The following is a 24,718-nucleotide window of genomic DNA, read 5'->3' as shown; positions in this document are numbered from 1 at the left end:
AACATCCATGTCCTGAGTGGGATCCGAACCCACGATCCCGGCTTCCGAGCGAGCGAAGACAGTGCATGCCTTAGACCGCTCGGCTACCGTGACCCGCAGTGTATAAGAATAATATATAAGAAATCAGTTCGTACCTCACAGGAAACAGATCCGAACCCACGATCCCTGCTTCCGAGTGAGCGAAGACAGTGCATGCCTTAGACCGCTCGGCTACCGTGACCGGTTATTTTAATATTCGTCACCATCTAAGTCTATGTCTTCAAATGTTTCAGTTTCCAGCTGTGCGTGCTACATACCTGTCATATTATCTTCATTTATTTGATGATTCTATTATTATTTAGTTTCATTCGTGTAAAAGTAAGTTCAGTAAGCGAAGAACTGTTTGGTCATGTGACCGTATGAAATATCTCTTCTGCCATATTTCGCATGTTATGTTTACTGTGTATAGTCCGCTTCTGTGGTCTAGTGGTCAGAGTTCCTGTCAATAAATCCAGAGGTCCCGGGTTCGATTCCCGTCGATACCAGATTTTCTGAGAAGTAGTGGGTCTGGAACGGGGTCCACTCAACCTCGTGAGGATAACTGATGAGCTATTATAAGGAAATAGCGGCTCCGGTCTATAAAAGCGAAATAATCGGCCGTGAGGATCCTTTGCCCTGACCACGCGACACCCTCTATCCGCAAAAGTTGGCACTAATTTCGCCGACAAGTGGCGGTCGCTTGGCCGGTATAGTTCGCTTGGGGACTATGGACCACGGAGTTTCTTTTATTTTTTATTTACTGTGTATGTACGTTGTTTTAGAATTCAGGCTTGATAACATTAAACTAATCCAGTTTAGCTCTGAAATGTTCTTTTATTGCTAGTGGGGTGGGACTAAGTCCCTTGTACTGCGGCCACTTCTGGCCTATTGTACCAGCCCCAGATGATAGGTGAGGGTGATTGTGTAGCAATTGGTGGAATAAAGATTGGCAGGGGAAACCGAAGTACTCGGAGAAAACCCACCCCAGCGCTACTTTGTCCACCACAAATCCCACTTGACCAGACTCGAGATCGAACCCGGGCCGCCGCGGTGGGAAGTCAGCGACTAACCGCTTGAGCTATGGCGCTGCCTTATGCTTAACTAACTAATCAGATCCACGTTGCACAAGTTGGAGGTCACCGGTAAACTTCATTTTTGGCGGCTTCAAACACCCCCCACTCCCCACCCCCACCCCCGCTTTCCAGCGAAAGAACACCCGGTAGCCACTACATAGCAGGTTGGTGGGCCTAGGAAACTGTTCGGACAATCTGGAGAGGAGAAAAATCTTGCCCCTACGGGGACTCGAACTTCGACCCCTCGTCCGGCCAGCCCGTAGCCAATGGCTGTAAGATAGATCATTAATTTATTAAGTCTGTATATGACATTCTGATGTTTAGATTTAATTAAGCAAAGTGGGGAGCAGTCATTTCGGTCCGATAAATAACTTAGTGCTCCATGTGTCTCTTACCCGGAACACCCGAATAATGTCCTACTTCCCTGTAGAGCTCCTTTGATGAGGGGCATGCGAACGGGTTAGAATGTAACGAGTAAAGCTTTTGAAACCTGACATTGTGACATTCCAGAGGTGAGAGGTTGCTGGGCTTTATGATACTGCAAAGTCCAGACTGCATGAGGTTCACTCGTTGTTTGTCCAACAACCTACCCATGTAACTGTCTATGTATATATCTACAGGAAAGTTCTTACTTTTGTTGGCTGTTCCACGACTCTGCGATTCACAGCGACCGTGGCGCCGCCGGCTCTCAGGCGCATACAGATTTTACAGACAAATCAGTACACCTGATGGCCGATGACATTGGGAAATTGTTAACTTTTTATACCGCTTGACTGTGCCATGTTTCATGGCGAGCAGTGTGGTTAATGTGTGGGAATTTGTTTATGATTTGTCAGCAGTGGAGGCAGATATCAACTCCGTCAGCCTTTGTTCTCAGCTGCAATTACAGCGCAGTGGGTTCCGTCATGGTGTGGTGTATTTTACTGTAGCATACCTACGCGAAATATGGATCTCCTAAAAAGTGTCAGGGAGAATTTCGACATAAATTTCGTGATGAAAGAGTTCTCAGCAGAAAAAAAAAACGATTCACGATTTGGTGAATAATCTTCGCTCTAAGGGACTGTTAATAGACTAGAAAAAAAAACATAAACGCCTAGGGTTTACTGAGGAAGAATTACAAGACATAAGAGCCAGTCTTCAACATACACCTAGAAAATCACTGAAACGTCTAGTTCAAGAGATTGGAGTGTCAAAGTCTAGTGAAATAACGTCAAATCTATCGCTGATGTTTAGATTCTATAAAAAGGAGCTTGGATAGCGTAATCGGTATAGCGACTGGCTACGGGTTGGACAACGGAGCGATCGGTGTTCGAGTCCCGGGAGCATTAAGAATTTTCTTTTCTCCACGTCGTCCACACCAGTTCTAGGGTCCACCCAACCTCCTGTCCAATGGGTACCGGTAGCTCTTTCCCTGGAGGTATCAAGAAGATGTTGATCTATACACCCACTCTCCCATACGCCTTCATGATATAGTGCTTAATTAGTTACGCACAGGTATAAATTTACATTTTTTTCCCTTGGCACTAGAGCCCGAGTGGACCTAGGCCTACCTCCATGAACTTCTCCGTTCACTTCGGTTTTCTAGATCTTACACATTCGGTAGGACTCCTTGGGCGGGTGATCAGCTCGTCGCAAGGCCTCTACCTGTACACAAACACAGAAAACGCACACAAACATCCATGCCCTGAGTGGGATTCGAACCCACGATCCCGGTTTCCAAGCGAACGAAGACAATGCAGTCGCAAGGCGTTATTCACACAGAACAACACAAACGGAATAAAAACAGACAGAAACCAATGCCTAGAATGGGATTCGAACCCACGATCCCAGTGTTCGAGAGGGCAAAGTCGGTTCATGCCTCAGACCCCGCGGCCATTACGATTGACCCTATCAGTCTTATCTACCGAACCACTCTAATCTAATCTAATCTGCCTAATATAGCCGGATGTTCCTGCGCATGTTAGGTTAATTTGGCTCTTCAAGCAGTCCTTCCGCCCACATCTCCCTGATAGACTCTCTGGTCAGTCTTCCCAGCTCGGATGTCTCTCTCCCGGACTGCCGGTACCACAGCAGAAGTCAGAAAACTGCAACACAGTCCAGTGTAGAACGAATGGGAAAATGAGTGTTTCCTTTTTTGTGTATGTTGCTACCGTACGGAGAATTTATCTGTCTAGTGATTACTTATAGTCTGATAGTTCTCCGGTACTAAGCCTCATACATGTGAAGTTCTTAATATTCTGATGTTCTGTCTCTTAGGCTGCGCCCACACAAGCGCACAAAATGCGTCCGTTGTAACGAACGTCGTGACGTCCGTTGTAACGAACGTCGTGACGTCCGTTGTACAAATAAAGAAGAGAGGCGAATGCTACGCTTTCTTCTGGCTCCATTGCAGACAAAAAACTACGCACCGCATTCTGCAACTGTGTGGTGTCCTCAACAACGTCCGTCATAAAGTACGTTTGTTGCAACGGATGTACTTCGTGCTCTCCTGTGGCCCCAGCCTAAGTGGTTTGTGCTGTGCTTGGTTTGTTTATCCTGTCTTGTGTTGGTGCAGGTGTCCGGAGATAGGGACTAGCTCTATCGATTGGGTCCAACTAAGTAGGCATTACCTGAACAAGGAGAAAGAATCCAATCTGCAAAAGGTTGTGTTTTTAATAAAAACAAAACAATGGATAATGTCCAGAAACATAATATTTGTGTTAATGCACCATCGTCACAAACTTTTAAATCTCATTTGCTTACTTTTAAGATATGAAGATATATCGATAAAATCATTGAATTCTCGGTCAGTATTCATCGTCTGTTTCTTACTTAAAAGCAACGTTTCAGAGACTGGATTCTATCTCCACCTTCAGGTAAAAACCTACTCAAAACAAACTCCGTGGCTTCAGTCCGCAAGAGAACTATACCGACCGAGTGACCGACACTTGCCGGTGAAGTTAGTACCAACTTTAGCGGATAGAGGGTGTCGCGTGGTCAGCACAACGAATCCCCACGGTCGTTATTTTCGGTTTTCTAGACCGGAACCGCTATATCCTTGAAATAGCTCTTCAATTATCCTCACGAGGCTGAGTGGACCCCGTTCCAGACCCACTACTTCTCAGAAAATCTGGTATCGCTGGGAATCGAACCCAGACCTCAGGATCTGTAGCCAGGAACTCTGACCACTAGACCACAGAGGCGGTCAGAAACCTACTCAGTTGGTCTAAATCAATAGAGCTAGTCCCAAAAGCCGTATACCAGAATCGACATAGAACAGAAGATGTAAACCAAACATAACACCTGAAGACGAAGACAGAAACCAGTATCCGAGAGGTTACGTTTTTAAATAATAAAGGACGATGATTAATGTCCAGAAACATAATATTTATGTTACAGCACCATTTTCTCAAAAGTTTAGATCTTATTGCTCTAATACGATCTATTCTGTCTATTCTACCCAATCTAATCTATCCATCTGCCTGCCTACGGAGTGTACTACCTACACGCCTACATACCCACTTATCTATCTAGCGAAAAGCTGTAAGAGCTGTATATATATATACATATACACATGACATAACTGCCCCTTAAACGCAACCCACAGTGTTCACAGTTTGCATTTGATACTGATACTGCACACCGTAATTTTCTCATTGTTTGTTTAACAACGCTTTCGGTATCCAAACTATACGACGTATATAGCATCAGATGGTAGGACGATAGATGAATAATGAATTGTAAAGAACTTGGAAGGAAGCGGTGGTGATTTTATCGAGTTTCATCCTAGCACTTGTTTGGAACGGCTGATGAAAACCACGAAAGCTGTCAACCATGATAACCGGTGGCCGCTTCGAGGTTTGAAATGAGCACCTCCCGAATACAAGTCCGGAGCTCTACTTCTAAACTAACTTCTTCGATGAATATTATTTTGTTATTAATAAAGTTACTGTCAGGAAAGAAAAAAAAATTGTCTATATATCCCTCTATCTGTCTCTGTTATCTGTCTGTCTGTCTCTCTACCCGTCTCTCTCTCTCTATATATATATATACACTAGGTATTCCTGTCTGTCTGTCTATCTGTCTCTCTATCTCTGTCTATTTAATCTCTTTTCCTGTTTATCCACATATCGACCAGTCTATGCGTATCTGTCTATTTACCTACCCATCCAGCTATTCTGTCCACCTACCCTCCCAGCTGTCTACCTACCTAGTCAGCCGACACATTTCTGGCAGCGCTTTACTTTTCAGCGCCATATAGAAAGTCGTATTATTACCTCTTCTCAAGGACGATGGAAAGTGGAAGAACATAACTTATAGATGCATCAGTATTCACAGTGCCTAATGTTCGAAGGTTTAACTGAAACCTTAAAAAAAACAGAGGCATTTTTTCGCTGTCGTTACCCAAACTTGTCTCGGACGGATGTCAAGCCGGAGGGAGCCTACATCATTTTTCATCAGAGAATAAAATGGTTGTCTAATTAATCTTTCAGCGCTCTGGAAACTCGCCTACACACATTTCTTGAGTCAAGATCTACGTGAACTTCCCTCTTGGAAGGGAAATGCAATTGGGAAACTTAATAAAACCGTACGGAAAAATCTTTGTACAAATATCCGGCTTACAGAATAGTTGGCAACATTGCATGCAGTAACCTACACAACGCCGCAGTTTCAACATGGCGTCTGTACCAGTGGAAGAAGGAGAAAAAATTATGACAGTGGTGCGTCCCTACAAACTGGACACTGAAACACATATAGGCTTTCATGCTCTCACAGCTGTGGCTATGAACTGGGATATAACGACGTGTAGTCTGTTGAAAGTCAACATACGTTTCGGAGGGACATATCGCTTCCATCTTCAGGATCAGAGAATAAGCCGAGCAAGAAACCATAAATAAAGCAATTTCCTTCGAAACATGGGTCTATTTGCCACTGCTTGCCACCTGCTTTCACACTCATCTCTTGATCTGTTTATTCTTCGACTCTGAAGATGGAGGCGATATATTATTCCGAAATGTCTGTTGACTTTCAGAGGACTACACGGAGTTATATGCCAAGAGATAGTACTCTTAGCTGAAAAACATGTTTCTAGAACGTCTGCATGTCACTGAAGGAGAAAATGATCCCTGAGTGCACTGACTTCATTCAATAAATGGCAAAAAAGTGGCTATAATTTCTGTTTCGTCACATGAATTGGCCAATTCTTACATGCTACAGAGTAAAGCACATACATAGCAGCAACTTATGAAGATGATACTGCAAACTGTGCTTACTGCTACGCCTGCAGTGTCGGCTGCTCCTCGAAACACATAAAATAACGCATGCGCGCGGTAGCGTAGTTCGTTGAGGAACTATGCTACAAGCCAGAAGGTCACAGGTTCGATTCTCGATGAGGTCATTGGATTTTTCAATTGACCTAATACTTCCAGCCGCATTATGGCCCTTGGTTCGACTCAGCCTCTAACAGAAATGAGTACCAGGAGCCTTCCTGGGGGTAAAGGACGACTGGCGCGTAAAGCTGACAACCTCACCGCCATCTGTGAACCGATTGTCTAGACAATGTGGGAGCCTCGATATCTCACGACCCGACGGGTCTCCACGGCCTGTTACAGAGATAGCTTTACCTTTTTTAACCTTAACACATTACACAGAAAAGCAGTAGGCCGTTTGATACGAGGTTCCTACAGTTGTAGGTGTAGAGGGCATTATTCTAGATCACTGACATTTCGGAGGAACGTACTGCTTCCATCTTCAGGGTAAAATTGTAAATCAAGCATCCGGAAAGACAGGAAATAGCAAACAAAACCCTGCTTTAGAGTGGATGAGTAACAGGCCATGAGTAAATGCAACTTTAAATGTCGATAAACTTCTAACAGACTATACGGCGTCACACCCCAAGCTCTAAGAAGGTTAGCTGACTATGAATAATGTATTCAAATGCGGACAGACAACAAGAATTGAACGTTAAGGTGTGTGGTTAATTGGGACGTAAATCTAACTGTTGCCAACATATCTGACTTCCCCTCTGTCTAACGGTCGAGCAGGGTGAAGTAGCGAAAATGTTGTGCATTTCATTCGTCATTTGTTTGCTTCGAACCTAGGTCAGGTTTCATGAAGATTACTGTACTCTGGTATTTGACGTTCTGTAGTCCAGTACTGTATAATGAGGAGCTTCATAACTTGTACTCTTCTCCAAGTATAATTAGAATGATCAAGTCAAGTCAAGAAGGATGAGGTAAGCAGGGCATGTAGCAAGAATGGGGGGAGAAGAGGAATGCATATAGGATATTGATGGGAAAACCAGAAGGAAAGGGACCACAGCGAAGACCAAGGCGTAGGTGGATGGACAATATTAAAATTGTTCTTAGAGAGACAGAAAATCTGGTATCATCGGTAATCGAAGCAGAGACCTCAGGATCTGTAGCCAGGAACTCTGACCACTAGACCACAGAGGCGGTCAAATTTAACACCAATCCAAAACCAAAGGCAAATTTTACTTTCATATATTTTAATTCTCGACATTTGGAACATTATCGGCAACTAAGGTGGGAATTAATAATTTTTATGCGTTTGACATTCACATGTTTATCATAGGAATGCTCGTATTTAAGAAATTTTTTGGACGACAGAAGGTGTTAGTTTCTATCTCGTGGACAGAAATATCAGTCAATAGCTACATTTCTGAGCATGCGCAGAGATAATTCAGTGCATAGAACCTGTCGCTATTCATGTTCAATCGTGGAAGCGTCTGTCAGAGTCTTGTCTGTATTCCCATAGAGCTTGCAGTGAAATCCAATATTCGACAGAACCATCATGTTGCAAGGAGGACATGAAGCTGTGTGCCCGATTATAAAAAAACAGAAGAAGGACCGTTTTATGATGATGAAAGACGTAATATGTATATGAGGCTTTGGAAGGTTACTTTTGAAACTCAATATGTAAATTTCAGGAAATTAAATTGCTGCAAAATTTGTATTTGGTTCTTAGGGGCAGGAATATAACACTTTACGTTACATCAGATCACTAATACTGGTTTTCACAAAATAAATGATCATCATAAATTATTCCTGTACTTAAATATATAATTAATCACTATGCCGTGAAAGTATATGAAGGAGTGGCGGTATAGCTCCACCATTATTGACTTCGGCACTAGATGGATGTGAGCGGTTAGCTTCATGCATCTGTCGCTTTATCGCCGTCAGAGATCCCCCGGAAACATTGTATAGGAGACTGAGTGGGCCCCAGGGTCTGTAAGGAGGCTAGAGAAACCATACAAATTTCTTGCCCCACTGAGAATCGAACTCCGGTCTCACAGCCAATAACCTATTCGTTATACAGACTAGTCTATCCAGTTACACAAAACAAGAATTGACGTATTACATGAAGAATGCATTTCCTTACTTTCCACAAGTGTTACTGTAACCCTTGAAACACAGTGGTTACGCTCTGCTCGTACTAACCACATCTAAAATGAGGAAAATTCTATAAAGAGGAATATTTTGTCACTAAGTGCTCTAAGAAGATCGAAAATGAAGGCTGAAATAATAAATCTCAGTTATTTCTGAAGTTTTTCATCCTCCTCCTCCTTGGCACTACAGCCCCAGTGGGCCTAGGCCTACCTCCATGAACTTCTCCGTTCACTTTCGGTTTTTCTAGATCTTACACATTCGGTAGGACTCCTTGGGCGGGTGATCAGCTCGTCGCAAGGCCTCTACCTATACACAAACACAGAAAAACCCACACACACAAACTAAACATCCATGCCCTGAGTGGGATTCGAACCCACGATCCCAGTTTCCAAGCGAGCGAAGACAGTACATGCCTTAGACTGCTCGGCTACCGTTACCGGCTAAAGTTTATCATGGTCTTCGATAATTATAGGATAATTCAATATATGTGTAGTACATGTTTCCTTTCAGATAATCAAATTCGTGATTCCTATTTTTAGCTTACTTTCTTTATTCTGAAATAATAAAAGTGGGAATATGAAATATCGTTGCTGTCTGTCTATGTATCCCCTTCGTTAGGAAGATTTTGAAACCGTTTTGTTGTCTGTGTGTCTCTGCGTTCCCCTTTCTTCGTTTTCTATGCTGTCTATGTCCTATGAAAAGGAAGTAGGATATTAGTTCTTCCCAGAACTTCTTGTGTTTATCATTCTTTGGTCGCCCGGGAAGCTAACTTCATTGTGCTCATGGGAAAGAGAGATTACCATTACGAAATTTTACTTCACGAACTCTCTTCAGGAACATAACTGTTAGTAAGACAAAGGACTATCTGTGTAGGCCTGTTTTTACTCACACTGACTTGACAACATCACACTCTTCATGTTGTGATCTCCTGGGTTATGACACCATGTAGTCTGTAGGTTGTTACGAAAGTTTCAGAGAAATATACTCGTCTTATTCTTCAGGGGATATAATACAATTCAACTGTACAGTCTGGGCTGCCTTAAGCTTCGATAAATAAACCAGGACTCAGTCCGTGTCGACTTGTTTTACACCCCAAAAACATGTTGTCTCAGAATTCAGGGATTGTGATACTCTGAACGGTGTTAGTTAAAAGGTAAAATTATCCTTGTAACAGGCCATGGAGACCCATATGGTAGTGAGACGTCGAGGCTCTCACATTTTCTCTCTATATAGGCGCCACGTTTGTTGCACCGTAGTTTCAGCACGAGTATATCAGCGCTGTCACGGCGTCCAAGTCACTGTGGGCTCTGTGTCACTGCACTGCACTGCACTGTACAGGGGTCGGCCTCTCTATGTAGGCGCTACGTTTGTTGCACCGCAGTTTCAGCACGAGTATATCCGCGCTGTCACGGCGTCCATGTCACTGTAGGCCCTGTGTCACTGCACTGCACTGCACTGTACTAAGTAGCGTTTATATAAGGGGATACAGAGATTTCCTATCAATGCAGGCTTGTGCAGCAGCTTATGCCTTACAATACGTAACTGTTATGAAACCGCATTTAAGTCAGCTGGACTGTCCTAGGTCTGACCCCTTACACTTCCTGTGACTGACTTTTCCTTGGCCACTACCGTGTACTCGTACATTTGGATCTACATAATTTGCTTATAAAGTCATAAACGTAAGTAATTTTAATTGTGTTTTATATATTCATATATAGGTATATGTTCGCCGCGTAATAATGAAGAGTAACAATGTATTAGTTACACGAGTTTCCTGTGTGGTTAGTGAGGAGTCCATAAACAATGAGTGCCCGCCTTCAAAGCTCTGCAAGTTGAGAGTCTTAATTGTGAAATGTAGCCTCCAGCGCTACTGTTTTCATACGCTCCAGAACCATCGAACTGAAGCCTTTGAATTGTGCATGTTTGGGATTCGTATATCTGGGTCGCCCTTTACGTCACAGCAATCATATACCCATCTGCCAAGTACGGTTGAAAATATGACATCGCTTACACGTGTTTCCCATCAACATAAAAAAAAAATCCTTCCCTGAGGTCCTTATACTGGTCTACAAATTTCAAACTGTGTGAAACAGATATTTCGTTTAAAAAAAGAAGTTGAATTTGACCATGAATATATAGAAAGTTACTATTACCTAATTTCCACTGACTCATCTTTCATAAAATTTTAACCTTTTCATGCCCAGTGGTCCTACATGTATTTTAGCATCCTGAAAACTCTTCATTCTGCCCACACAGTGTTTTAGTGTGCTTCGTATGGTTTCACAAAAAAATAAATTTTATTCCCTAAAAATAGCGGAGACGTAATGTGTTTCCTGTGAGGTACGAACAGAATTGTGTTATGTTAGGCTTATCTGGAAGAAATTTAGTCTTTTAAAGGATTGCAGACAGTTTCAGAAATTCGATCAACCATTTCCTCAAGTAATAAAGAAAAATATAAGCTCATGAAACCTGTGATGTCTAGTGTTTTGAATGTTTATTTCATATTCAGAGCTTTCTAGAATCTGTTCCGACTATTTGGATCGAGAAGAGAAGACATAAAATATAATATTACCATAAAATCACCATTATGATCACAGGCGATAACCTAAAAATTGGAATAGAGAAATAATTCCTGAATCTTGTTTAGGTTCGTTGTTTTGTATTCAGAGTTTTCCCCGGTTCGATTTCAACCACTAATATTAATACATGGGGAGAATAAATAATACTATCATTAATCACAATGATAGCCTAAGAATGGTAGTACCGCAAAGTTGCCGATATATCGAATATAGAAAATCGATAATCAGACGATTTCGTGCTCGATTCCAACTGCTATTAATAACATATGAGACAAGAAGAAAAACTATTATTAATCACAAGGATAACCTTAATATGCGAGTAGATAAAACGTCTCGAAACGTCTGTATTAAATATACACATTTACTGCCCAAACAACTGGATCCCTACCGCAGATATAAATATCTCATGTACCATAAAAGGATAATCTGTCAGTAGAGTGGCAACTAGTAGCCTAAAAAGGGAAGTTGAGCAAAATTTCCGAAACGTCGTGTATGTATTACAAATGTAACACTTGCAGAATCTTGAGTTTAATCTCGAACACTGTTATTGACAACCAAAATAAATACGCAGTAAAAATTTATATGTCTAATGACATTTACTTGATGAAGGGGGGGGGGGTACAGACAAAATTCCCAGACGTACATATTAAATATTCAACTAACAATGAACAGTGTATAGCTTAATTACGGTTTAATTGTGAGGACTTGTGAGTAGACTACACGATAAGCTAGATTACTGAATTTCCTTGCGAGGCCAGTTCTCCACGTCTCTAGGGAAATTAGATTAAACCAAACAACTGAGCAGAGAATTTTGAAGCCTCACTCGGAACTCAATATTACCGGTTCAAGCTGAACAGCATTTCAATGTAAATTTGATGCAAATCACTGGTGACTTTGTTAAGTTCCTAGATTAGCTGCCTAGATATGACCTTCCAATATCCATATTCACCTGTCGCGCATTAGAATCTCTTGTCTGTTTCGATGCAGAACGAATCCTGAAAGTGTTGAGTCCTTTTAGATATTTGTATTGATTCTAAATCGGTTCATATCAAGGCCTGTGCCTTTACAGGATCAACACCCTCTAAAAGAAAAAGGGCATAAGTTTTCAACGGGAAATTGCTGCGGATCACAATATGGTGTGCGCATGAGAGCAAAATAAGAAATGCAGAAAAAGCATGGATTTTCTTAACTAGCTGAGCGACTGTCAGAGTCTGATGGTAAACCCTGTCGGAACGTGAAGCCTTAACCTCAACTACATTCATTGTCACCGCCAGAAATATAGGCCAACATAACTTTGCCTCCTCAGGTGTGTTGTTGTGTAGTTTACTAATTACTGTATTTACTGTATTTTTCAGATGCATGCTACCTCTATCTTCAGAGTAGAGACATCAGGTTCTTACGAAACGTCGATAACTTTGTACCAGACAACGTGGCGACCCATTATACAATACAGTAGTCTTCATAATTTACAGCTGTGAGAACCTCGATTCGTGAGCAGTACCAGGTAATTCTAAATTATTATCTGAGGTTCCAAATTATTTCTGCAATCGAAAAAGTTGCACAGCAAATGCTATAGAACATTTGGAGAGAAAGTGAATACCATTTGGACATCATCATCATCATCATCATCAGTAATCTGTCAATACGAAAGGTCCACAGTCTCTTCCAAAACAATTCCTCCATTTAATGCGATCTAGAGCTTTCTCCTTCAAATGACAGTATCCTCTTCTGTCCCCAAGGTCATCCAGCATCTTCTTACGTCTTCTTCCTCGTCTTCTTGTCACTTCTATCCGCCCCTCTTTCTTTCCTTCAGTAACTTCTTCTTTTAGAAGTCAGTTTCTGTGTAAAACATGACCAATCCAGTTAGCCTTCCGTTTTCTTATTTCGTGTAGGATATTCCTCTGCTCACTGACTCTAATTAACACTTCTTCATTTCTCACATAATCGGTCCAACTGATCTTCTCCATCCTTCTCCAACACCACATTTCGAAACTTTCCAGATGTTTCTGATCTACTGCCCTAAGTGTCCATGTTTCAGCCCCATACAGAGCTATGCTAAAAATGTAGAATTTCACTAGTTTCTTCCTCAAATTTAAGTCCAATTTGCTGGTAAAAAGATTCTTCTTCTTGCTAAATGCAGCTTTTGCCATCATTTGGACATCTTAAGATAAAAAAAAAAGACGCGCATATTGAAACTGTTTAGCGTTCTGCAGTAATAATTCTAAAAATAATAAAACTTTTAGAGTTGTGTTTTCATATTTCGTAATCAGTTCTATTTTATTCTTTGAGGTTTGAAAATTGTGGACCATGGAAACCCGACAGTAATTTAGAATCATCCTGTATAATTTTGTACCTGTTGTCTTACAGGAAGATGCAAAGGGACAAAGAAAAGTTTTTCTGTCTCGAGTTTCACCTTTACGCATCTAGGGAAGCATTTGAAAGACGAAAGACGAAGTCGCCTTAGGGCTTCACTAATTGAAATTCTAGTTCCTAACTCATAAACTAACTTCAAAATGGAAACATGGCGGGTGTTCCCCACGCTGACCTCTCTCGCTCTGTCACTGTAACTATTATTGTATTGCAGCATCCTGTTGCACTCTTCCATTTTCTTATAAATCTTATTTACTCGTACAGTCTTATGTGTAATTATTTATTAACTTAAAAGTTTTAAATTAAAAAATTTAAGAGCCAAACATGTTTCGGCCAATATGACCATCGTCAGTGTTAGAATATATCAAATGGGGAAACTGCTGCTTTCTATTGTTGCTGCTATTACATGTGTAGGTCCCTCTGATGCGCATGCGTCTTGTAGTTAGAGCGTCATGCTTCTTCCTGTTGAGTTCTTCTCTGTGTGTCTCGTTATTGAATGTTTTAAATTTAAAACATAAAAATTTTAAACTTTAAAGTTTTTAAATATTTCCACATAAGACTTAAAATAATATTTATAAAAAAACACTTTAATTGTCTATCTGCAACTCCCCAACTATCTATCTCCGACTACATGTCTCCCTCTGGCCGCAGTGTAAGGGACTTCGTCCCACCCCACTAGTAATAAAAAAAATCCGTGGTTTGGAGGTGCACACTCGTACTGAGGTGTTCAAACTCATTGTTCCTATATTTCTGATACGAATCAGGAGAATCGTCCACGTATTTTTTTATTGCTAGTGGGGTGGGACTAAGTCCCTTGTACTGCGGCCACTTCTGGCCTATTGTACCAGCCCAAGATGAAAAGTGAGGGTGATTGTAAAGCAATTGGTGGAATGAAGATTAGCAGGGGAAACCGAAGTACTCGGAGAAAACCTGCCCCAGCGCCACTTCGTCCACCACAAATCCCACTTGACCAGACCAGGAATCGAACCCGGGCCGTCGCTGTGGGAAGCCAGCGACTAACCGCTTGAGCTATGGCGCGGCCTACTGTCCACGTAACCGGGACTTTATGCTTTGTGTGTCTCAGAGAGGTCTTCGGACGTTTCGAAATATATAGAGCAGAGTGTGTAATAATGTGGAAAACGTCACGACCTGACAAACCTTCATCACAGAAGCTTCAGATTCTGTATTACTTTTTTTCCCAGCTTCAGTAACCTTTCTGATACATACCCCACAAACATGATGACGGAATGTGAAACATGGGCACTGATTGAATAGCTGCTGAGTAATCCGATTAAATGTGGTTTTACCCCACCCCTCCCAACCCCCAGCTGAAAGCAGTTGCGTTGTCACAACTTGCACCCCAATATCCACCACATGTTGTCCGCTATGATATGACATGCTTTATGAATACTACGCTGTCTGAAATAGGCTTTAAAATATATTATTCCATGCGCCAAATAAAAATATTCGTCATCATCAAAAAATTTGAACCCATTCGTGATCAAAATGTTTATTCTGAAACAGATGTGAATGAAGGATTAAAGTGGGATAAACCAAAATGATTCATGTAAGAGTTGAGGTTTTCACGGCGGTGACTATGAAGGAAGCCATGTATAAATTGTGTTAACCGACGTTTCGGAGGAACGTATCGCCTCCATCTTCAGGGTATAAGACAAGAAAAAAACCGCGAGCGAACCAGAAGAACATGTAGGAAAACCTTAAATTACTGAAATACGGGATTTTTCCCTGATCTTTACGACTAAAATAACTGCATATAGCGGAGTCCTTTTGAGAAGCTAGTAGTTGCTCGTCGATCACAATGCCCGCGCGTTTTAAGGCATGAAATATCTTCACTCACTCCAACACTGGGATCGTGGGTTCCAATCTCACTCAATGCATGGATGTCTATTTGTGTTTATTATGGTTTTATGTGAGGTAGCGGCCTTGTGACGGGCTGATCCCCCGTCCAAGGAGTCCTACCGATAGTCTTACATTAAGAAACTCAAGAGAAATGAAGTGTTTCAAGGATGCCCTATGCTCCAATTGGGAGCAACAGGAATAGAAGAAGAAGAGGAAGAAGTTACTCGGCTACTCAGGATACCCCGGAAGTTAATGGAACGTGAAAGTTCATTGCACTGTTACTAGAATCGGCCACTGGTTCCCGTCACTGAGCCATATGAATCGTGTGTGCACTCCCTGGTTTGCAAATTTAGGAATGTTGAATACGAATTCGCCGGTCACGGTAGCCGAGCGGTGTAAGGCATGCGCTGTCTTCGCTCGCTCGGAAGCCGGGATCGTGGGTTCGGATCTGTTTCCTGTGAGGTACGGACTGAATTCTTATATATTATTCTTATACACTGCCGGTCACGGTAGCCGAGCGGTTTAAGGCATGCACTGTCTTCAGTCGCTCGGAAGCCGGGATCGTGAGTTCGGATCTGTTTCCTGTGAGGTACGAACTGAATTCTTATATATTATTCTTATACACTGCCGGTCACAGTAGCCGAGCGGTCTAAGGCATGCACTGTCTTCGCTCGCTCGGAAGCCGGGATCGTGGGTTCGGATCTGTTTCCTGTGAGGTACGAACTGAATTCTTATATATTATTCTTATACACTGCCGGTCACGGTAGCCGAGCGGTCTAAGGCATGTACTGTCTTCGCTCGCTTGGAAACCGGGATCGTGGGTTCGGATCTGTTTCCTGTGAGGTACGAACTGAATTCTTATATATTATTCTTATACACTGCCGGTCACGGTAGCCGAGCGGTCTAAGGCATGTACTGTCTTCGCTCGCTTGGAAACCGGGATCGTGGGCTCGAATCCCACTCAGGGCATGGATGTTTAGTTTGTATGTGTGCGTTTTTCTGTGTTTGTGTACAGGTAGAGGCCTTGCGACGAGCTGATCACCCTCCCAAGGAGTCCTACCTAATGTGTAATATCTAGAAAAACCGAAGTGAACGGAGAAGTTCATGGCGGTAGGCCTAGGCCCACTGGGGCTGTAGTGCCAAGGAAAAAATAATACAAATTCTGTATATAACAATTTTGAGGAAACAACTGAGAATTATAAGACTAATAACTTTTTGGAGATTTATCCTTCTTGAAGGGCCAAGGATCGCTCATCTCTTCATGAAATTCTCTGCGTTTTACAGAGTCCCGAATCTTCATTACCATGTTCACAAAAGCCCGATATTGATCCGTATCCTGAGCCATAATAATTAAGTTCATCACCACCCAAGCCGTATCCTTAACGTAAATCCTGGTGCTATCCTCCTATCTGGGAGTCAGGATATTTCGGTCGGAATAGCGACGGACTACGGACTGAAAGACGGTGGTTAAATTCCCTGCGAGGGAAAGAGACTTTGTCTACTTCACAGCTCCCAGACCGGCTCTGTGGTTCGCCCAGTCTCTAATCCAATGGCTAACTTGAGTTCTTCTCCCGGGGGCTAAGCAGCCGCAGCGTAAATCTAATCATTCTCCTCCACCTAAAGCCGAGGTCAAAAATTATTAAGCTGTTATCTCCACTCCCCCATACGTCTTCATGGCGTGGAGTTTAATTATTTAAGCACAGGGATTAATTTATCTGTATTATTCTCCCTTGTAGTCTAGGTCTTCCGAGTGGTCTCTTTCCTTCGGGTTTTCTAACCAAAATGCTGTATGCATTTCTTTTCTCTCTCATTTATACTACATTATTTCATGTATTGTTGATGAAAGCCCACATTACTGTGTAATGGTGTCGCATGTGTTTTACGACAGGTTTTGTGCTTTCCGTACAGAGTACGTGTATTTACGAAGTAAATTCGTTAACGAGAAGCTAGGACCTATTCGTCTATCCGCATATTTCGAACAGAAGTTATGTATTTATGAAATATATAAATAATTTATATATAAACTAATTACATAATTTTATAAGAATAGTATTTTATGTTGTGACTAATAGTAATATGTCCGTTAAAATTCAACGGGAAATCTGACACTTCTCCTCTTTATCAGCGNCATTATTGATCTGGGCAGTAGTTGGAATTGAGCAGACAGCTTCATGTCCTGGCCGCTTTACCCCCTAAGAAAGAGCCCCCGGTACCCACTTGAATAAGAGGCTGGGGTAGGAGGGGGCAGAGTCCGTCTGGACGCTACAGAGAAGAGGAAAATCCTTGTCCCTGCAGAAAATCGGACCTCAGCCGTCCTGGCCGTAACCCGATACTATACCGACTGAGCTATCCCGGCTCTCGTTAGTAAGATAGTTAAGTATTCATAATTCCAAAGGACTTACTAAGACATTTACGTAATTATTTAATATTTATCTCTATATTTTCCTGTAGTTAAGCATATATGTGGGGCATAGCGGCTAAATAGAGCTTAAATTGTCCCTGTGCTTAACTAATTCATCACTACGTAAGGTTGCCTACCCCAGGTGTAACGTGTCCTCAAAAACGTTTTTTTTTTCTTTCCTTTGGCGCTACAGCCCCAATTTGGGCTTAGGCCTACCTCCATGAAACTCTCCGTTTCTCTTCGGTTTACTAGATCTTAAACATTCGGTAGGACTCCTTGGGCGGGTGATTAGCTCCTCGCAAGACCTCTACCTGTACACAAACAGAGAAAACGCACACCAAACATCCATGCCCTGAGTGGGATTCGAACCCACGATCCCGGCTTCCAAGCGAGCGAAGACAGTACATGCCTTAGACCGCTCGGCTACCGTGACCGGCAGTGTATAAGAATAATATATAAGAATTCAGTTCGTACCTCACAGGAAACAGATCCGAACCCACGATCCCGGTTTCCAAGCGAGCGAAGACAGTACATGCCTTAGACCGCTCGGCTACCGTGACCGGCAGTGTATAAGAATAATATATAAGAATTCAGTTCGTACCTCACAGGAAACAGATCCGAACCCGCGATCCCGGCTTCCGAGCGAGCGAAGTCAGTGCATGGCTTAGACCGCTCGGCTAGACAGATACATTCTCCGGGAATATGGTGAGAAATATTTTATCTTTTGCGCTTTAATTTGTGAAGCAAGTAACTGTATAAATAACATTTGCATTTGCGACAAATTGAAATCCAAGGTCCTTGAGGTATGTAAATTTATTTATAACGCACTCTGTAAACATGTACACTCTGAATTAATATTTAAAATCCTCCTTCCTATTCTCGGTTAATTCACACCTTATAAGTTGAGCAGATGAATATATCAGAAGTTGCACGAGTCACTGATTCATACTGCAGTGACAAGACTCGTTACAAAATCTTTCTTGTATTACGTATAATCTGTTTTTCTGTTCTTATTGTGAATTAGGGACTGCACCATTAGAAATCAGATTCAGGCAAAAGTGACCTCTTAAATAAATTGGCAAAATATGCGGATTATAATTAATCTCTTATAAGTTGTGCAAAATACATTCACGTGTAAGGGGTTAGCATGACTAATAGTAACGTGTTCTTTGATCAATGTTTGCGTTTATTGTCTGTTCTTTGCAATTACAGTCAATTATAACAGCTCACACACTGAACTCCTTCTGAGCGACATCTGTCTCACGAATCTCAGACTGGTCTCTGCTACTACCGAATTTAGAGTTCAGAGTTCAGTGTCACTTTACGACTGGCGGTTTACCTCCGATCAGTTCGTATTGGCGTGAAACCCCTTGAGGCCCACGACCATAATTTTTATTTTCCAACTGAACATTTGCGGTTATAGTCATTATGTAACATACTGTCTGACGAGAGAATATGTCTGTCATTTACAATTGATGCTGGGCCTCGCCAGCGCAGTCATTCTCAGGTCCGAGTCCCACGGGACTCATTACCATATTTACTCTCTCAGATTCGAGATCTCCCAACCTGGAAATGAAGTTTTGTAAAGAAATCCTAAAAGTAAAATATTTTATGAAGATGTAGACGTGTAAGATAGGATGATATTAAAATGGATCTTAGATTAATGGAATGGTAATGTGTTACCGGATTTATTTAGCTCAGTATAGGGACCAGTAGCGGGTTTTGGTGAACACGGTAATAAACCTTCGGGTTCCACGTAATGCTGGGAATTTCTTGAGTGGCTTAGCAACAGTCAGCTTCCCAGTAATGATTCAGTTCTACAGAGCGAGTGAGTGCGTTAATTATCTAGTTGATTAGTTATTTAATTAATTATTTTGTTCGTTAGTTCTTTTGTTATCTATCTATTTATAACTCTGCAGGCCTTTATTGGACATCGGCTGCTTTTTTCACTTTCTTGACCTTTTACACAGACGGTAGGACTCCTTGGACGGGGGATCAGTCCGTCGCAAGGCCGCTATCTACACACAGATATCCATGCCTTTAGTGGGGTTTGAACCCACGATCCCAGTGTTTGAGTGGGTGAAGACCGTTCATGCATTACATCACGTGGCCTCTGTGATCAGCAAAGCTAGCTAGCCTATATGTAATAGCATTTTCGTGTACTATGTAACGCTGTATCCAGCAGCAATTCACAGAAACATCGGTAAACCCCTTAGCGAGAATTAGACCATTGTCATGGGCATATTAGAGCAGAGCTTTTATACGACAGTAAACAAGAATTTTATCCCCGACTGTTCTTCCGTTGTGAAATCAGGTGTGCTAACTTAAGAAAATTATTTTTATTTATCGCTGGAAAATTAGAAAAATTTTAAGACACCTTGCTCCTACGTCCTGACACTGTAATATATTATTAATAGTGAAATTTTATAAGAAATACATTTGAATGAACACAGTAAATTTAAACATGCAAGTTGGCTGAAGCGATATGACTTGTGACTTCTATTCTGGCGGTACCGGGTTCGAATCTCTGTCGAAACACGGACTATCCTAACTAAAGTATCATGGTGTTTTTCAGTCTCTCAAGGCAAATGCCGGAATATCAGCTCAGAGTAGACCACGACCCCTTCCTTCTACGTCCTTCCAAAATTGTGTTTTAGTAAACGGCCTACTATTCGACGCTATGGACGCCTAGTACGAGATATTAACGGCGACGTCAAATAAGCCTTACGTCATACAGAGGCCATAAGCTAGAGAAATGGGACTCTGTGGGAAATGTTGGTCATTCTTTCTTATGATATTATGACAAATTTTTGAGGAATTTTGCTGTTAATGAACTTCATTAAATTAATAAATAATTAATCTCCAAATAAAATTGACGTCTTGGATTTCAAGTTCTTATAACGATGACTGTAAAATTCACTTCTATAATGTTACACTTAATAATCTTACAGGAATTAGGAGACGTTTCGGAGGAACGTACTGCCTCCATCTTCGGGACTGATAGTAAGTCAAGTAAGCAGTCACCAAGAATCGAGCAGAAAAGTAGCTTTGTCCCTTACTGGTTGCTTGCTTGTCTTAATCTCATACCCTGAATATATAGGCAGGAGGGGCTAGGTGCCTCCGAAACGTTGGTTAACTCCTTCCATGCTATGCAACGTTGCAACTCAGTATACAGAACTCTTCATAGCAGACATATTCAGTTTTTATACTTGTTTCTTCTCACAGATACTGCAGCCAACAAAACAGATACCCCTGTGACACAATATAAATCACTATTCTGAATTTCTGCTCTTTAGCTTGCGAACTTAGCCGCCTCAGGCGAACTGGCGACCGCATAATCATCTTCGTCTGCATTCTTGAGAGGCTGGAGGAGGTTTAAAACAAAGCGGTTCAAGATTTCTTGAATCTGTTGACTACATTTCCGAATACTCACTCCATTACATTTTTTTTTATTGCTAGTGGGGTGGGACTAAGTCCCTTGTACTGCGGCCACTTCTGGCCTATTGTACCAGCCCCAAATGATAGGTGAGGGTGATTGTGGAGCAATTAGTGGAATGAAGATTGGCAGGGGAAACCGAAGTACTAAGAGAAAATCTGCCCCAGCTCCACTTTGTCCAGCACAAATCCCACTTGACCAGACCTCGGGTTCGAACCCGGACCGCCGCGATGGAAAACCAGCAACTAACCGCTTGAGCTATGGCGCGGCCCTAATCCATTACAGTAATATTGCCCGTGCATTGAGGAATCGCGAAACGTGTGTTCCAGTGGAGGAGATATTTACAACTAATTTATCGAACTCATTATCTAATGAGAAAAGACGCTTTTTTCAATCAATATTTCACTTTTCAGTGATTTTTTATGCATATTCCTCCCAAGCATATTAGCCCATTAGAGCCCTGTGGTCACCACACTTGTACTCTTCGCCAAGTATAATTAGAAGTAAAGAAGGATGATGTGGGTAGGGCTTGTAGAACGTATGAGGCGAAAAGAGATGTATATAGGATATTGGTGGGAAAGCCAGAAGGAAAGAGATCACTAGGAAGACAAAGACGTAAGTGGGTGTAATATTAAAAGATCTTAGAAAGATAGGATGGGAAGTATTGACTGGACTGATCTTGTTCAGGGTACAGACCAGTGCAGGACTCTTGTGAACACGGTAATGAAACTTCGGGTTCAATAAAATGGTGGATAGTTCTTGAGTAGCAGCACAACTGGAGGCTTCTCAAGAATGGTTCATCTCCATGAAGTTAGTTACAGCCCAGTGGTAACGATACGTACCGCCTGCTTTAACATACACAAACGCTGCATTCTGCCTACAGAGTGTATAGTTCCCACAATAACAGCGATTTTTTTCCCTAAACAGCATTAACAGGTTGGTTGGGTTTCCTGTGAGGTACGGACTGAATCATTATATATTATGTAAAAGATATTTGTCTGCCTGGGAACCATCAGAACCGGAGGCATATTTTCTTGCCCCCTTTCACTGTCCCCCCACCGTCTTTCTATCCCCCCTTCTCAATCTCTATTTGTCTTTAAAGGGTTAATGACGCATCAGCTACTTGTGTTGTGTAACACTGCATATAACGCATCACCTATGACCTACCCGTTGCATACACGAAGTCTATATTTACCAGTTACAATAGTTAGTTCCTGTAACAGGCCGTAGAGGCCCATAGGTTTGTGAGAGGTCGAGACTCCCACATCTTCTAGAAAATCGGCCCCACAGATAGCGGTAATGTTATCAGCCTTACGCGCCGGCCGCCCTTTATCCCTCAGGAAGATTCTGTTAGAGGCTGAGTCGACCCCAGGGCCATAGCGGCTGGAAGGATTAGGTAAATTGAAATAATCCACCACATCGGTACTCGAACCCGCGACCTTCCGGCTTGTAGCGTAGTGCCTCAACCAACTACGCTACCGAATTAAAATAGTAGTGTAGATAAAATTATATTGTAAGAATATTTAATAGTATGATACATATTTAAACACTTCCATCGTTGAAAAATAATAAAAAAAAAATATTTAATTTTGTAATATCCGAACTTGGCCGTACATATTTATGATATTCTTAAATAATAAACATAAGAAATCACGAAATAACATAATTTTTAAACACTTTAAATTGTTGATTTCAGACACAAATTATATACTTACAAAGAGATTACAGAAGGTTATTATACAAATTGGTTTGGCTGTGTGTGACTAATATATTCTACGCTCATGTACAAAAGACTGTGTTTAATTCTGATGGTGTTATAAATAGAAACATAATCCCAGCCATTCAGAAAATAGAAATGCGTAAAGAATGTTTTTTTGGGGGGGCGGGGGGAGTCTAAACACCCTTCCTTACCAGCAAGTGAAGGATTACAAAGTTTACAAAGAAGAAAACTTAAACAGAAGAAAAATCATTTGTGTATTTTTCTTTGAGGATATCAGCAATAGAAGAGTTAATAATCTTAAATTTAGAGCCGAGGATAATACGTGACACTAGTCTATAGACCTAATAGATATTTATTTGTCATTGGTGAATTCTTTCGATAGTTCACTCGCACAAAGTTTAGACACACTAGCAAACTACATAAATAATAAAATCAATGTACATACCGTTTTCTTCTTCAAGTTTGTATACTGATGGATAAAACAACTCTGAGTCATTATTTATGTCTTGTTGCTGTAAATTAACGGAACACGTGATGTCACACGAGAATTCTCAGCGATTTTTGTTAACAAGACGTTGCTCCCTGCTTCGGCATCAGGGAACTGCCACGAATTGAGCTGACAACTTGGCAAGCTGCGGAGTCAAGCGGGTTGCGTCCAGGGTGCGCCTGCGTTCACGTACAAATATAAACGTTGGCATGAAGCCCCACATTATTAATGCCACTACCAGTAAACTCCAGTTTCGCTGTTTAACTACGTGATGTTGCGGTTCTCTACAGGCGTTCAGGAAATACGTTGTTCGAGAAAGAAATCCTCACCAGCTTTCGCAGTGTCAGCAAATTGGTAATTGTGTAGCAATCTAAAATGAAAAGGTAAAACTAACCTAGTAACAGATCATGGAGGTCCATAGGGTTGTGAGACGTCGAGGCTCCAACATTTTCTAGATAATCGGCTCACAGATGACGGCAAGGTTGTCAGCCTTACGCGCCGGCCGCCTTTTACCTCCAAGAATATTCTTGGTACCCATTTCTGTTAGAGGCTGAGTCGACCCCAGGCTGGAAGGATTAGGTCAGTTGAAAAAAATCCAATGACCTCATCGGTATTTCAACCAGCGACCTTTTCCGGCTTGTAGCATAGTGCCTCAACCAACTACGCTGCCGTGTGCCCCCTTGGCAAGTCTGTAGCATTCTAAAATGAAAAGGTAAAACTATCCTAGTAACAGACCATGGAGGTCCATAGGGCTGTGAGACATCGAGGCTCCCACAGATCCACAGATAGCGGCGAGGTTATCAGTCTAATGCGCCGGCCGCCTTTTTTTTTTCCTTGGCACTACAGCCCCAGTGGGCCTAGGCCTACCTCCATGAACTCCGTTCACTTCGGTTTTTCTAGATCTTACACATACGTTAGGACTCCTTGGGCGAGTGATCAGCTCGTCGCAAGTCCTCTACCTGTAGACAAACACAGAAAAACGCACACAAACGTCCATGCCCTGAGTGGGATTCGAACCCACGATCCCGGCTTCCGAGCGAGCGAAGACAGTACATGCCTTAGACCGCTCGTCTACCGTGACGGGTCCGGCCGCCCTTTACTCCAAGGAAAACTCCTGGTACTCATTTCTGTTAGAGGCTGAGTCGACCCCAAAACCACAGTGTGGCTGGAAGGATTAGGTCAATTGAAAAATGCAAGAGGTGGTAGCTCGGTCGGTATAGTTCGCTTGCGGACTACAGGCCACGGAATGTTTTGTTTGTAACAATCTCATTTATGTATTTATATCAAAAAGTTAGCGGCCTCCGTAGTCTAGGGGTAACGTTCCCACCTCATGACTCAAGGTACGCGGGTTCAAACCCGGCGGATGTCGTGGAATTTTTAAGG

The 24,718-nt window shown here is 42.0% G+C and overlaps 1 protein-coding gene across 1 annotated transcript in view; it reads right to left on the bottom strand.

Moving 5' to 3' along the window:
* The window catches only part of LOC111865569 (serine/threonine-protein phosphatase rdgC), a 126,986-nt gene extending 103,547 nt beyond the window's left edge, over positions 1-23,439 (bottom strand). The window contains exon 1 of the mRNA XM_033752232.1: positions 23,294-23,439. The gene's annotated coding sequence lies outside the window, so the exon portion shown is untranslated. The remainder of the gene's footprint in view (positions 1-23,293) is intronic.
* Positions 23,440-24,718: the final 1,279 nt, after the last annotated feature.

Source organism: Cryptotermes secundus, unplaced genomic scaffold, assembly GCF_002891405.2.
Source record: "Cryptotermes secundus unplaced genomic scaffold, Csec_1.0 scaffold81, whole genome shotgun sequence".
In the NCBI taxonomy this organism is placed as follows: Eukaryota; Metazoa; Arthropoda; class Insecta; order Blattodea; family Kalotermitidae; genus Cryptotermes; species Cryptotermes secundus.
This window is presented reverse-complemented; position numbering and strand designations above follow the sequence as displayed.